At 48.8% G+C, this 13,109-nt stretch overlaps 1 long non-coding RNA gene across 1 annotated transcript; it reads left to right on the forward strand.

The window, feature by feature from the left end:
- Positions 1 to 4,476: 4,476 nt before the first annotated feature.
- On the forward strand, positions 4,477 to 5,887 carry LOC111813542. The gene is made up of 2 exons (XR_002818772.1): positions 4,477 to 5,057; positions 5,366 to 5,887. It is a non-coding gene; the product is annotated as an uncharacterized LOC111813542 (long non-coding RNA).
- Positions 5,888 to 13,109: the final 7,222 nt, after the last annotated feature.

Here is a 13,109-nt window from a genome sequence, read left to right on the forward strand (position 1 = left end):
AAAAATAAATAAATAAATAAATAAAATTTAAAAGCTACACCAAACTCACCAACTCTAAAATAAATTCAGTGAGTTTCATGACATATAAGGCCAAAGATTCAACAGTGGAAATGAACAAAATCTCTTTAATAATGAAAACATTAAAATTTCTAGACTGCATATTCAGAAAATTTGAAGTCTTAAAAAGTTAAGAGAGGGGCCGGGGAGATGGCTCAGTGGAATAAGCGCTTCCCTAGCAAGTGCATGGGTCTGAGTTCAATCCCCGGTTCCGAAAAAAAAAAAAAAAAAAAAAGTTAAAAGAGCCGTACAGACCTAATATCCAGCCCTTTCACTGTCACATATAGAATATTTGATGAGTCAGTGGTACACTTCTATGGATAAGTGACTTATTTTTTCCAAATCTGCTCAAACAGAAATTTTCTAAGTAAGTGCTGAAATAAAGTCTGAACATAGCTTCTTCAAGAAAGTCCTTCTGGAGCCAAGCATACGGCTCAGTAGCACAGCACCTACCTGGCAAGTGCCAGTGAATCCTGAGTTTGATTCCTGGCACAAGAAAAAGAAAGTCCTAGTAAATGTTTTAATATGCAATGGGGGTGGAGGGTCAGCAGACTTTTGCTTTACTAACTAAAAAATAAACCTAGAACATGCCAAGGTCCTCTGTCCCAAGCTAAGGAAGGAAAACTGCTGGATGACTCTTCTGTAAAACCATTTCTACCTCTGAATGGATTTCCTTAAACACCACCCCACTATAAAAATCACTGGAGAAAAACAGCTCAGACAAGGGAGCAAAGACCCAGTTTCCAGATAACAAGACCAAAAATCCAAGCATGTTAGCCAGCCTGTGGCAGCCCTAATTCTACCCACTGAGGTCCCTCCAAAGGTTGGAAGAAAGTCAGGCCTGCCCACATACCCCCTTGCACACCACGGGACCAAGCTCCAGAGCAGCATGGAACTGCACAGTGGATCTGCCCAGAGGCACTGCACTTCTGTAACTTGGGAGTGCCTGCAATACCAGAGGGCAGAAATCAGAGTGACACTTGGCACTGTCTCTTTCAACAAACAACCACAAAGTGCTTTCCAAACCCAGGCCCTCACGATTTTGAAGACCAGGAAGCTAGAGCTTTCCCAGGGCAGAGGTAAAAAAGAAATAAACCTACCCTGCCTAGCCCCTCCCCCAAGGTCACAGGGCAAACCAAAGGCCACTAGGGAAGGCAAAAAAAACCTCTGCTGCTTCTGCAGGCCCAGCGCAGAAAACACCAAGTGTGGCCATAACCCTCCTGGGATGGCAGGCCTTGAGAACTGGCATTTCCCTTGTCAGGAATAAAACAAGAATATGACTTGTTAGCTGGAAAAAAATTTAAAAAGCACAACCCTAAGAGCTCCCAAAGGGTGCTGTCTTGGAGGTAGAGGAAGAAGAGGGTACAGCTATGTGTCTGCAACAGCTCAGAGGAGAGAGGAAAGTGAGAAAGACCTGTGAGCAGCTGCAGTCCTCCTTTCTGAAGGACACAAAGCTATGAAGCCCAGAGATCTGAAGAGGGGAACAAATGAGAGCACAGTGTAGAAAACAGGGAAATGGAATGTGAGCTATCCCACCACTTCCACTTGGTGGAAGTGGGAAAAATGGGGCAGTCACCAAGCATCCCCTGCTCATTCACCAGATCTCACAAGATCCCTGAAGATGAAACCCTGAAGTGCAGGGTGCTAAGAGAATCTGTGGCCTAAAGAACCCAAGACCTAAGTTAGTCCTTTATTTAGTCTCTGAAGCTGAGGGATGGAGGCCAGAGAAAGAACACACCTGAAAAAGCCCTAATGGGTAGCGGCCAGACTACACATGGGCACAAGCTGGGAGAAGCAGTTGAAATGGGAACGAAATGCAAGAGGAGCCACACTGGATACCAGAGAAAGGAAGAAGGGAGAAACAAAATCAGGAGATTCGGGAAAAGGAGAGCAAGAGGAAAAGACCATCAAAAACTGAGGCAGCTCCAAGAAGTGGGGTGGGAGAATAACAGGAAGGAATAACTAAGAAGACATCTTAATTTTTTTAAACTTTTATTTATTTTTAATGTATTTGGTACACAGTCTCACTACATAGCTTGGACTCATAGTAATCCTCCTGTTTTCAACTTCTCCAGCTCTGGGATTACAAGCATGCGCCACCACGCCCGGTCTCTGTGGCCACTTCAGCATGCCCAATGGTCCTGAGGTTCAAACTCTGGTCCCTGCACTTGCCTAAACAAGAAGACACCTTAACAGACCAGGCATGGTGGCACATACCTGCAATCTCAGCACTTCAGAGGCTGAAGCAGGATCACTATGAGTTTGAGGCCATCTTGTGCTCTATAGTGAGCCTCAACTACAGAGAGCACCTGTCTGCAAAAAAAAAAAGGGGGGGGGGACATAGCTCAGTGGCATAAGTGCCTGCCTGGCAAGTGCAAGGTCCTGAGTTCGATTCCCACTACCGCAAAAAAAAAAAAAAAAAGATGCCTTAGTGGTACATGCCTGTAAAACAGCTAGTTGGCAGGCTGAGGCAGAAAGATTGCAAGTATAAACCCAGCCTGGGTACAATGTAGTGAGATCCTGCCTCAAAATAATTTTTAAAAAAAGAAAAGAAAGGGCTAGGGATGTAAAGGGCTATGCAAAGGCCCTGGGTTCAATTCCAGCACCAGAAAGGAAAAGAAAAAATACACCTTAATGTCACAACTAAGGGAAAGAGAACTAAAAATGGACATAAAAGGCTGTGGAGAGTAAAAACTGAATCAAAATGGTGCGGGAGTAGAGAATGCCAGCCATAGGATAGTACTGAGAAGGACCAGAGCTAGGCTGCAGTTAGAAGGAAACCAGTGTTAAAAGGACCACTTCAGGAGAGGCAGGAAGAACAAATTAAAAAATGAGTCAAAAAATATTCGGGCAAGTGGACAGCTCCAAAAGGGAGCAGGTTGGGGGTGGGAGCATCTAAGTAAAGATGGGCAGAACTGGAAAATGAGGATAAAGTGGGAAAGACTCTCAAGGCAGTCTGTGCAATACATAATAGAAATGGGTTAAGTGACGGTTCACAGTCATCAGGGGCATACTGAAGGAAGGGCAAGGCTAAAAAGTCCCACAATGGGCAGAAGCAGGAAGCAGGTCTTGGGCAAAGGGGAATTGAAGACTGGCCAGAGGAAAGGGAGCAAATGAATGGAACAGCTCTGAGGAGAGCCAAAAAAGGTGAGAAGAAACCCCCCAAGAGAACTCTAAGGCAGATCTAATAAGGCTGAGGGAAACTGAGTTAGGAACAGAGGTCAGGTAAACGAATAGTAGGCAGGAGGGACCTGCAGGATCAGAGAAAGGGAAAGAGGCTGTTTCCTAGGAAGGCAGACCCAGAAAGCAAGCAGGCTAGGGAGCTACAGGCAAAGATAGGAAGCAAAAAGGTCTAGGAGGGAGGAAAAGGTCTAAATGGCAAATGGGAGCAAGAGCTGAGAAAAGGAAGAGGTGAGCATGGGCCAGAGAAGGTCAGAGAGGCAACCAAGGGACATCCGAGATTGCAGCAGATTCTGAGAGGGCGAGCTGTGCCCAAGAAGGAGAATGACCCCGAGGTAGCAGTGCCAGGGGATTTCGGATAGATCTCCAAGGAGGTACAACAGCAGATCCTAAAGGGACAGCTCCTGAGGTGCAATACTAGATTCTGAGGCAGGATAATAGTAGATAGGTCACAGAAGACCCCGGGGGCAGATGCTAAAGGCAGCGAGAGGAGAATCAGAAGACAGAGTCAGAAGGGTCAAGCATCTCCAAGTGCGAGCCAAAATTAAAGGATGCAGATGGGTCACCGAACAGGAGGTGGGTCCCTGGAGCACTGCAGAGTGCAGAAGGGGCGAAGGGCATTTCTCGGGCTGGAGGAGGGAAGCCGGGAGGTATAGAAGTGGAAGCACGGTGGCCGAAGGTGGATGGAGGTACGGACAGACTCCCGAGACCCACCGGGCCAGAGGCGGGCGCAGGGACGAACGGCGAGGGCAGACAAGTACCAATGCGAAGGAAGCCCGGCACCGCGGATCGGGCCCAACGCCGAGCCGCGGGGACTGCGGGCCTGGGGCGCTGGGGGTCCGCTCCTTCCCCTCCCCCTCTAGCTCCTCCATTGTTCGCGGGCTCCGGGCCCCGCCGTCCCCGCCTCCCCCTGGACCCCGCAGCTGGGCGGCGCCCGGCCTCGCCGCGCGGGGCCCGCGAGCTCGCGCACTCACCAGCTGGGCGCCCTCAGCGCGGCCCCGGCCTCGGGGATCCGGGCCGCAGCGACGGCGGCCCCGGCGCCATATTCCCCCACTACTCGTCCGGCGGCGGCTGAGGCGGCGGTGGCTCCGGCGGCGGGGGGCCGGGCGGACCCTCCCTCGCGGGCTCCCTCCTCCGCCTCCTCCGCCTCCTCCTCCCGCCGCGCCGCGGCTCTCCCTCGGGGCGGGGGGCGGGGAGGGAAGGGGGAGGGGCGGGAACCAGGGGGAGGGCGGACCGGCCTCGCTCGCTCCCTCCCTTGCTCGCGCGCGATGGCGGCGGCGCCTCCTTCCTGCAGCCGCCGCTCCCGAGCGCGCGCCCCTTCGCTTCTGCGCGTGCCTGGCACGGGACTGCTGCAGAAGGATAACGGCCCCCAGGCGCGCGCCGCGAGGGGATGAGCGGCGTCGGACAGCGAGAAGCAGCCACAGCGCGCGCTCGCCTCAGGGGCTCGCTGCCGCCGCCGCGGCCTGAGGCAGGGAGCGGGCGCCAAGGGAGCAGTGCGCGTGCGCCCCGAAAAAATGCCGCTACTGCGGCTACTGCGGCGCGAGACTGAGCTCGAGGAGACCCGCGAACGGGCAGAGGGAGCGGGGTGGGCAAGTGCGCGTGCGCAGTAGGAACTGCCAGCCGGCGCGCCTGCTGGCGCAAGGCAGAGGGAGTGGCTCAAGGGAGGCGCGCGCTTTGCGCGCGCCAGAAGCAGTCAATCCTCTGCCTCGCGCTGGCTCTGGGAGAAAACAGGAGTGGAAAGGCATGGCCTGGCTCTGGAGGAGGAGACGAAGGGCGCAATCCCGCTCGCGCGGGACCTGACTAGCCAATGGGAGGCAAGGGTAGGTGGGTTTGCCGCGCGAGCCTCAGCCCCCCGGATAACGGAGGAAGAGAGACGTAACGTGGGGTGCTGGGGCGCAGGGGGTGCTGGGGCGGAGCTAAGAAGGAGGGAGCGCATCCAGCAAGAGAGTTGATTGGAGAACGCTGAGAGGCGTGGCCTGCCTCAGCCCAATCTGATCCTTGCAATTCGTCGTCCCGGAAGAGAGGGCGGGGCTGGAGAGCGCGTGCTCTCAGTTCTGGCAGTAAGGAGAATCAACGCGCGCACTAACGCTAGTTATTCATGATTGCGCGATCGCTCTGTGTCTAACAGAGCGAAGACGGCCTAGTTCTCCGCGTAATCCTGGCCTCCAGATCAACATTATCCAAATGACTGCAGAGGAACTGTCAGTTTGGACGTCTGGAGGGGAAGTAATGATGGAAGAGGGCACAGCCGAAAAACTTGATTCCTCTGAACCAAAGAGGAGTTCCTATGGGACTCCTCCGGAAGTACGCATTGTAGAAAATGAGCTCTCGGGGCCCCGAGTTTGGGTTTTGGAACGCATGAAAAAAGCCCGTTTCCCATTGTATTTTGTCCTTTAGTTTCTTCCTCCGTTAGATGTTAAATTGTACCTCCCTCAGAAGGGTAGCTCCCTGAAACAGCCCAAATTTAAATTTACATCTATATGTGTGTCTAAATTTTTCATTAGTACATGCTTGAAGTACATTCTGATTATTTATTAATCGTGGATGTTTTCGTATATGTACATACCTGTGGTAAAGTTTAAACTTAGACGCAAGAACAGATTAACAATAAAATAGAACAGTTATAACTTAACTGATCTGTAATGAAAAATAGCCTGCTTGTGGACCCTCACTTGAAAGATTAAAGACCGAAATATTTTCCACCCTGTTGACCATCGGTGCCTGAAATTTAGGAAAGCAAAATGGGGGCTCGCTGATAGACTTCCATTGCATACCAGAAGCTCTGTCTTCAATCCCAGTTCAGGGAAAATAAAGGACAGGAGACTAAGGTGAAACTGTAAAGTACGAAAAATCATGCCTTGTATATACAAAGTTTATGGGCTCAAGTTTTAAAACATCTGTTGGAGCAAAGCTTTTCAGATTAAAGATTGTTCCCAGTAACCTTTTTTAAAATGTCTTTCTTATTGATTGGATACAGGGTCTCACTACACAGTTCAGACTCATCGTGATCCTCCTGTCTCAGCCTCCCCAGTGCTGGGATTGCAGGCATGTGCCACCACACCTGGCTTCGGGGCAGGCACTGTATGTGGTACCAGAGATCAAACTCGGTTCCTGTGCTTGCCAGGCAGGCACTTAGACCGCTGAGCTATCTCCCCGGACTCAGACCTTTTTAACTTTTTATGCTTTAAAAAATTTTGACCCTTTTGCCAGGAGTGATGGCACATGCCTGTAATCCCAGCACCGAGGAGGCAGAGGCAGGAGGATTACCTTGAGGTCGAGGCCAACCTTTGCTAAAGAGCAAGACTGTCCTAAAATAAGTCAAGATGGGGGATACATAAAGCACTTGAGACATTAACTCCAATCTCATAAAAACTTTTGGGGTAAATTATAAAGTGCATAAAGATTACACAACTAGGAATGGGTATATCCGAGATTCAAACCCAGATAAGTGGGAGGCAGGTGACTACACACCTGTCCTGTGTTGGTGTCACCATTTTGTGTGTCACCTTTTAAGGCCAGGATTCCAGTTTTCAAGCCTGGCAAATGACATGCAATAAATAGTTGCTTATGAATAAGAGAATGAATCCAATGCTAATTAAAAAGAATGAGAGGCATTGGGGGTGTGGTAGCCAAAATACGAATTCTTTGTCCACTGAATAACTCCTACCCCTTTGTGTGTGTGTGTGTGTGTGTGTGTGTGGCCAGACCCCTACCCTTCTTTCAGATGCTAGCTCCGTATATGTCTCCCCTCCAGGAAGACCTTCCCCAACCCCAGGCTGAGGCAGAGCCCCACCCTAGCTTCCCCCATCCGTGCTCTGGCCGTGCTGGCTTACTCCTGTCTGGTAATGGGTTTTTCTCTCATCCTGGGAGGGTGAAACACGACTCTCTTAGTCATCCATGATGTCCCTAACAAAGGCCCAGACCCAAGGCAGGACTCATCAATGCGTTGTTGAATGGATGGAACATCAAGAAGAGCCTTCCTGGCTCTGCAATTCTTTCCAGCCCAAGCGAGACGGGGAATGGAAGCTGAGCCAGACAAGGACAGGAAACGGGCTTCCCTGGGGGCAGCCGGCCCCCCACTCCGGATAAATAAACAATTGAGTAAACAATTAGCCGGAAGAGAAACGTGGCTAGTGCCGCTTGGGGCACAATCAAGATGTCTCAAACATTATCCTGAGGCCCGGTCACACCAAGCAGTGTAAATATGTGGCCGGGAGTTCTGGACCAAGAGCATTGGGGAGAAGCACAAGCATAAATAAATAAGCAGTATTTTTAAAAGCCACAAAAGAATTTTGCAGAAAATACAGGCGTGCTAGAACTTAATCTGGTTTCTACTCCTGACAGTCTGAAAAATAAGAGGGTGGTGACCTGGTCTACGAGTATCCAAGGAGTCAGCGAGCCCACAGCGCCGCCTGCAAGATGGGAACAAGCTACAGCTTAGCTAGAGCGGTTGGGGCTGGCCGCCAGCGTGAACTCTTCTGCTATTGGCCCAAAGCGCAGCCAATCACGAGGGAAGAACGAGAGGCGGTGATGCGCGCAAACTGCACGATCTCAACACGCCTGTCCCGGTGCTTCCCTCCTGGTGGGCACGCGCTGAGCCTTTGAAGGGAGACTACATGTTGAACTTCGCTGTTTTTTATAAACTTTCAACATTGACGCATGGGCCTGGCGTGGTACTGCACACCTACAATCTCAGCACTTAGGAGGCTAAGGCAGGAGGGATCGCTTTGAGTTCAGGACCATCCTGGACTACTTAGACGCTGGTTCATAGAACGCCCACAAAAAATCAATATGTGATACAGGTATTGAGAAGTCACAGATCACCAGTGTCACGAAGAGACCACACCCCTTAGCCAGAACACTGCCTGACAGATCACTCACTCTCAAGGCCCCTGTGCCTCCTGTAATTCACTGCCCTCTGCTGAAGCGGAGCCTTATCCTGGCATCTCCCCGGCTATCCTGGCTTCTAGTACCACACGTTAGCTTTGCTTGCTTTGCACTTTATATGAATGAAGTCTTAGAGTAGCTACCGTTAGACATAACTGATCTTGAGGAACACTGCACCTTAATATATATTGGAATACATTCTCTCTCTCTCTCTCTCTCTCTCTCTCTCTCTCTCTCTCTCTCTCCACTCTTTCTCTCCTCCTTTCTCTCTCTCTCCTTTTTCCAAGAAAGGGGTCTCACTCTGTAGTCCATGCTGGCCTCAAACTTTATGATCCTCCTGCCTCCATCCCTGGTGCTGGGCTGATGGGCATGTACCACCATCCTTGGCTCAAGATCTTTCATTTTTGTCTTGTTGGCAGGCGTGTACTTAAAAGTGAAACTGCTAATGATAGCCCTTTCATCTTTCCCAAGAAGCTTTCTAAAGTGATTGTACCAATTTACTGTTCTACAAGTTGTATAAGAATTTCGGTTAAGTCGGATGTGGTGGTGCATGCCTGTGATTGCAGCACTGGGGAGGCTGAGGCAGGAGGAACGCCATGAGTTTGAGGCTGACTTGGGCTACACATTGCGTTCAGGACCAGCCTGAGCTACATATGAAGAACTTGGATAAATAAATAAATAAATAAAATCCAGGATGCATCTCAATGGAAGACTACTTGCTTAATATAGGGGAGGGAGGTTTCAGCTGCTCCTCATTTCCAAAACACTCACTATTAAGTATCTTTTTCAGGAGGCTGGGGAGACAGCTCAGTGTTCTAAGCACCTCCCTGGCAAGCACAAGGATGTGAGGTCAATCCCCAGTACCACATGCCACACATGGTAGTGTACACCTAGAATTCCAGCGCTGGGGAGGCTGAAGCAGGAGGATCACAACAAGTCTGAACTGCAAACTGAGACCCTTTATCCAATAAATACTAAAAAAAATAAATAACTTTTTAGGGCCAGGGAGATAACTCAGTAGAATAAGCATTTGCCTGGCAAGGGCGAGGGCCTGAGTTCAATCCCCGGTTCCGAAAAAAAAAAAAAAAATGTTGGGCCAGAGAGATAGCTCAGTAGAGTAAGTGCTTGCCTGGCAAGCACAAGGTCCTGAGTTCAATCCCTGGTACCGCAAAAAAAAATTTAATTTTTAAAATTTTGGCCACTCAAATCATTGATGTGGTTTTAATTTATCTTTGTCAAACGATTAAAATTGAATATATATATATATATATACATATATATGTAACATATATGCATCCCATTTGAGTCGCATCTGTTGTGAAGTACTTATTCAAAGCTTTTGCCTATTTTCTCCCCATGTTGTATATCTTTTATTTTTGCCTTTTTCAAATTTGAGATGGGTTGTGTAAAAGTGACATGAATTAACTAGCTTACAAATAAAAATTACCCAAAATTAAAGCAACTGTGCAAGATAAAAAAAAATAATAATAATAAATTAAATTTGAGATGGGAATTTCGCTATGTTGCCCATGGTAGCCTCTTACTTGAGCTCCTCCTGTCATGGGGCCCCAGTACCTGGGAATGCAAGTGTGAGCCATCTCAGCTGGCTTTTTTATTTTTATATTTTGCCAGGCTGGGGAGCCGAACTCAGGGTCTCACACGTGCTGGTCAGGTGTTATATCTTTGTATTAATACAAAATAATATGGGTCAACCAAATAGCTCAATGGACTAAAGCACCTGCAGGCAGGCACAGGGGCCGGGGATTCAATCTCTGGGCCTGCCGTGTCGGCCCCGCCCCCTGGGCACGCTGAGATGGCAATTGAGACTGGGCATGGTGGTGTGTGCCTGTAACCCCAGCTCTTGGGAGGCTATAAACAGGCAGATCACTATGAGTTCAATCTAGTAGTGAGACCCTGAATACCCTTTAGACCCTTCCCTAAATAAAACACACACAACAAAAGTAAGATGAACCTGGGTTATAAACTGATCTGAAGACCAGCCTGGGCTGCACAGCAAGACACGGTCTCAAACACACACACACACACACACACACACACACACACACACAAATCAAAATGCAAAATCATATTAATCACTATATTTTGAGGGATTTTTGTTTTTTGCTTTTTTGGGGGGTTTTTAGACATGATCCTGCTATGTAGTCCACCCTGGCCTTGAACTCAGAATGATCCTCCTGCCTCAGTCTCCCCAGTAATGGGATGACTGGTGTGTACCACCGCTACCACTACACTCAGCTCACTTTTTGTCTTTTTTTTTTTTTTAATGTGTTTAAGACAGGATCTACAGGGTCCCACTACAGAGATCAGACTCTAGTGAGTCTCCTGTTGTCAGCCTCCCAAGCGCTGGGGTTACAGGTGTGCACCACCATGCCCAGTCTCAATCACCCTCTCAGCGCTTCCCAGGGGCGGGGCTGTCATGGACAGCTGGGGATCGAACCCCAGCCGCTGCACTCTGCCTAAGCAAGCACTTTAGTCTGGCGAGCTGTCTGGCTGGCCCGCTTTTCTTTCTAACTTTTTTTTTTTTCCTGCAGCGCTGAGGATCAAACCAACTCAGGCTTTGAGCACCCCAAGCAGCTCCTCTACGCTGAGCTCCAGGCAGCCCCAAACCTATATTTAACTTTTTTCTTTTTTTGTAATTGACATTTTCCTAATGGGTATGTAGTGGTATCTTGTGGTTTTGCTTTACATTTCCCTAATGACTAGTGATGTCGAGCATCTTTTCATGCGCTTACTGCCCATTTTGTAGATCTTTTGAGAAAGGTCTGCACAAATTCTTTGCCCATTTTCTTCCCCAAACCGATGTAAAATATTTATTCCAAGTTAATTATTTTTTGCTGTAGTTTTCCCTCTCAACAGTCTTCTGATACCATGTCTTTTAAAATCTGAAAGTAAAGTTATCAAAATAATCTTTTTTTTTTAAATTGTAACATTTATTTAGTGTGTGTGTGTGTGTGTGTGTGTGTGTGGCCAGCTCAGCCCACCAGGGGGCAGGGCTGGCTGGCATGTGGTGCTGGGGGATTGAACCGCGGTCCCTGTGCTTTGCCAAGCTCTTCCAAGTAGGTGCTTTAGACCACTGAGCCATCTCTCCAGCCCCTCAAAATAATCTTAACCTTTGAAATGCTGGAAGAATGTATACATTGAGCTGGGCTTGGTGGCGCATGCCTGTAGGCTCAGCCCTTGGGAGGCTAAGGCCAGAGGATCACTGCAATTGGAGGCCAGCCTGGGCTACATAGTGAATTCAAATCCAGCCTAAAAGATATAATGAGGGGCCAGGGAGATGGCTCAGTGGAATAAGCGCTTCCCTGGCAAGTGCAAGGGCCTGAGTTCAATCCCCAGTTCCGCCAAAACAACAACAATAATAATAATAATAAAGATATAATGAGACCCTTCTCAAAACAAACAAAAAAGTATATATAACAATTCACCCTGAAGGGCAGGTGAGATAGCTTAGCAGTGTAAGTGCCTGCTTAGGCAAGCTCAGGGACCAGGGTTTGATCCTCAGCACTGGATGCCAAGCTGGGCCCACCCCTGGGCACACTGAGCCAGCCACCAAGCCTGGGCGTGGTCGTGCACACCTGTAATCCTAGTGGTGGGGAGGCTGAAAACAGGAAGATCACTATGAGTCTGAGCTGAATAGTGCCACCCTGTACCAAATGCATTAAAAAAAAAATTTCACCCTGAATATCTATTTATTTATTTTTGCTGAACCAGGATTTGAACTCAGGCCCTTTTGCTTGCCAGGCAAGCACTTATTCTACTGAGCTATCTCCCCTCCCCCTCCCCCTGAATATCAAAGCTGCATGAATAACAGATTTCCTGTATCCAAATATTTTCAGCTGTATCCAGAAAGGAAAAGAAAAACAAAAAAATGATATGCTTGGCATATGCTTGGTTAAGCACTAATGTTACCCAAACAGCCAAAAATAAAATAAAATATTCAAAATAGTAGCATTATCTAGTTGGGCAAAATGGTGCACCCCTGTAATTCCAGCCCTTGGAAGGCAGAGGCAGGAGGATTACCCTGAGTTTGAGGCCAACCTGGGCTGCATAGCAAGGCCCTGTCTCAGAAAGAAACAAACAAATTATGAAGTATTAGCATTAAGTTAACACTATGACACTTCAATAGTCACTTTGTCATTGCCAATGACTGTTTGAGCACAGGGGTCCTGGCCCCACCAGCTAGCAGCAGAAGCTGTTGCTGCAGAGCAACCCTTTCCTGCCAACGCCACCCCTACCCCTGGCACATCTCCCTGTGTGTACTGCGTGCGTGGATTGAAAAATCTTTCTCACCACACAGACGGTTCTATTAATCAGCTAGTGAAACGAACAATAACAAAAGCTCCACCAACCAGCTTCTCTCTCTGGGACACGATTATTTCCCTCGTGCATGAAGTGATTCAACAGCATAAGAAAAGGAAAAGGAACCAGGTGTGGTGGTGCAGGCCTGTAATCCCAGCACTCTGGGAGGCTGGAGCAGGAAGGTCCCCAATTGAAGCCCCCCTCCCCCGGCAATTCAGTGAGACCCTTATCACCAAAGGGCTGGGAAGCAGCCAGTGTGAGAGCCACGCTCATCCTCCACCAAAAAAAAAAGTGCATTGCTGTGCTTTCCTTAACAGACTCTAGAGTTGAGCGCCCTTTCCAATGACAACGAGGGTACCCTTGCTACCCTGATGTCACTGGCAATGGTAAAATGAGTAACTGAGATCAGCAGGACAATGATATGTGCATAACGTTGTGGCTTTAACATTATCGAGCATTTACATTGAACAATGAGGTCAAAACCAAGTGTGGGGGGCTGGTGAGATGGCTCAGTGGTCTAAAGCACCTACTTAGAACAAGCTTAGCAAAGCACAGGGACCGCGGTTCAACCCTCCAGCACCACACGCCAGCCAGCCCCGCCCCCTGGTGGGTGGGCTGAGCTGGCCACACACACACACACACACACACACACACACACACACACA

Source organism: Octodon degus, unplaced genomic scaffold (genome assembly GCF_000260255.1).
Source record: "Octodon degus isolate 3935 unplaced genomic scaffold, OctDeg1.0 scaffold00197, whole genome shotgun sequence".
NCBI lineage: Eukaryota > Metazoa > Chordata > Mammalia > Rodentia > Octodontidae > Octodon > Octodon degus.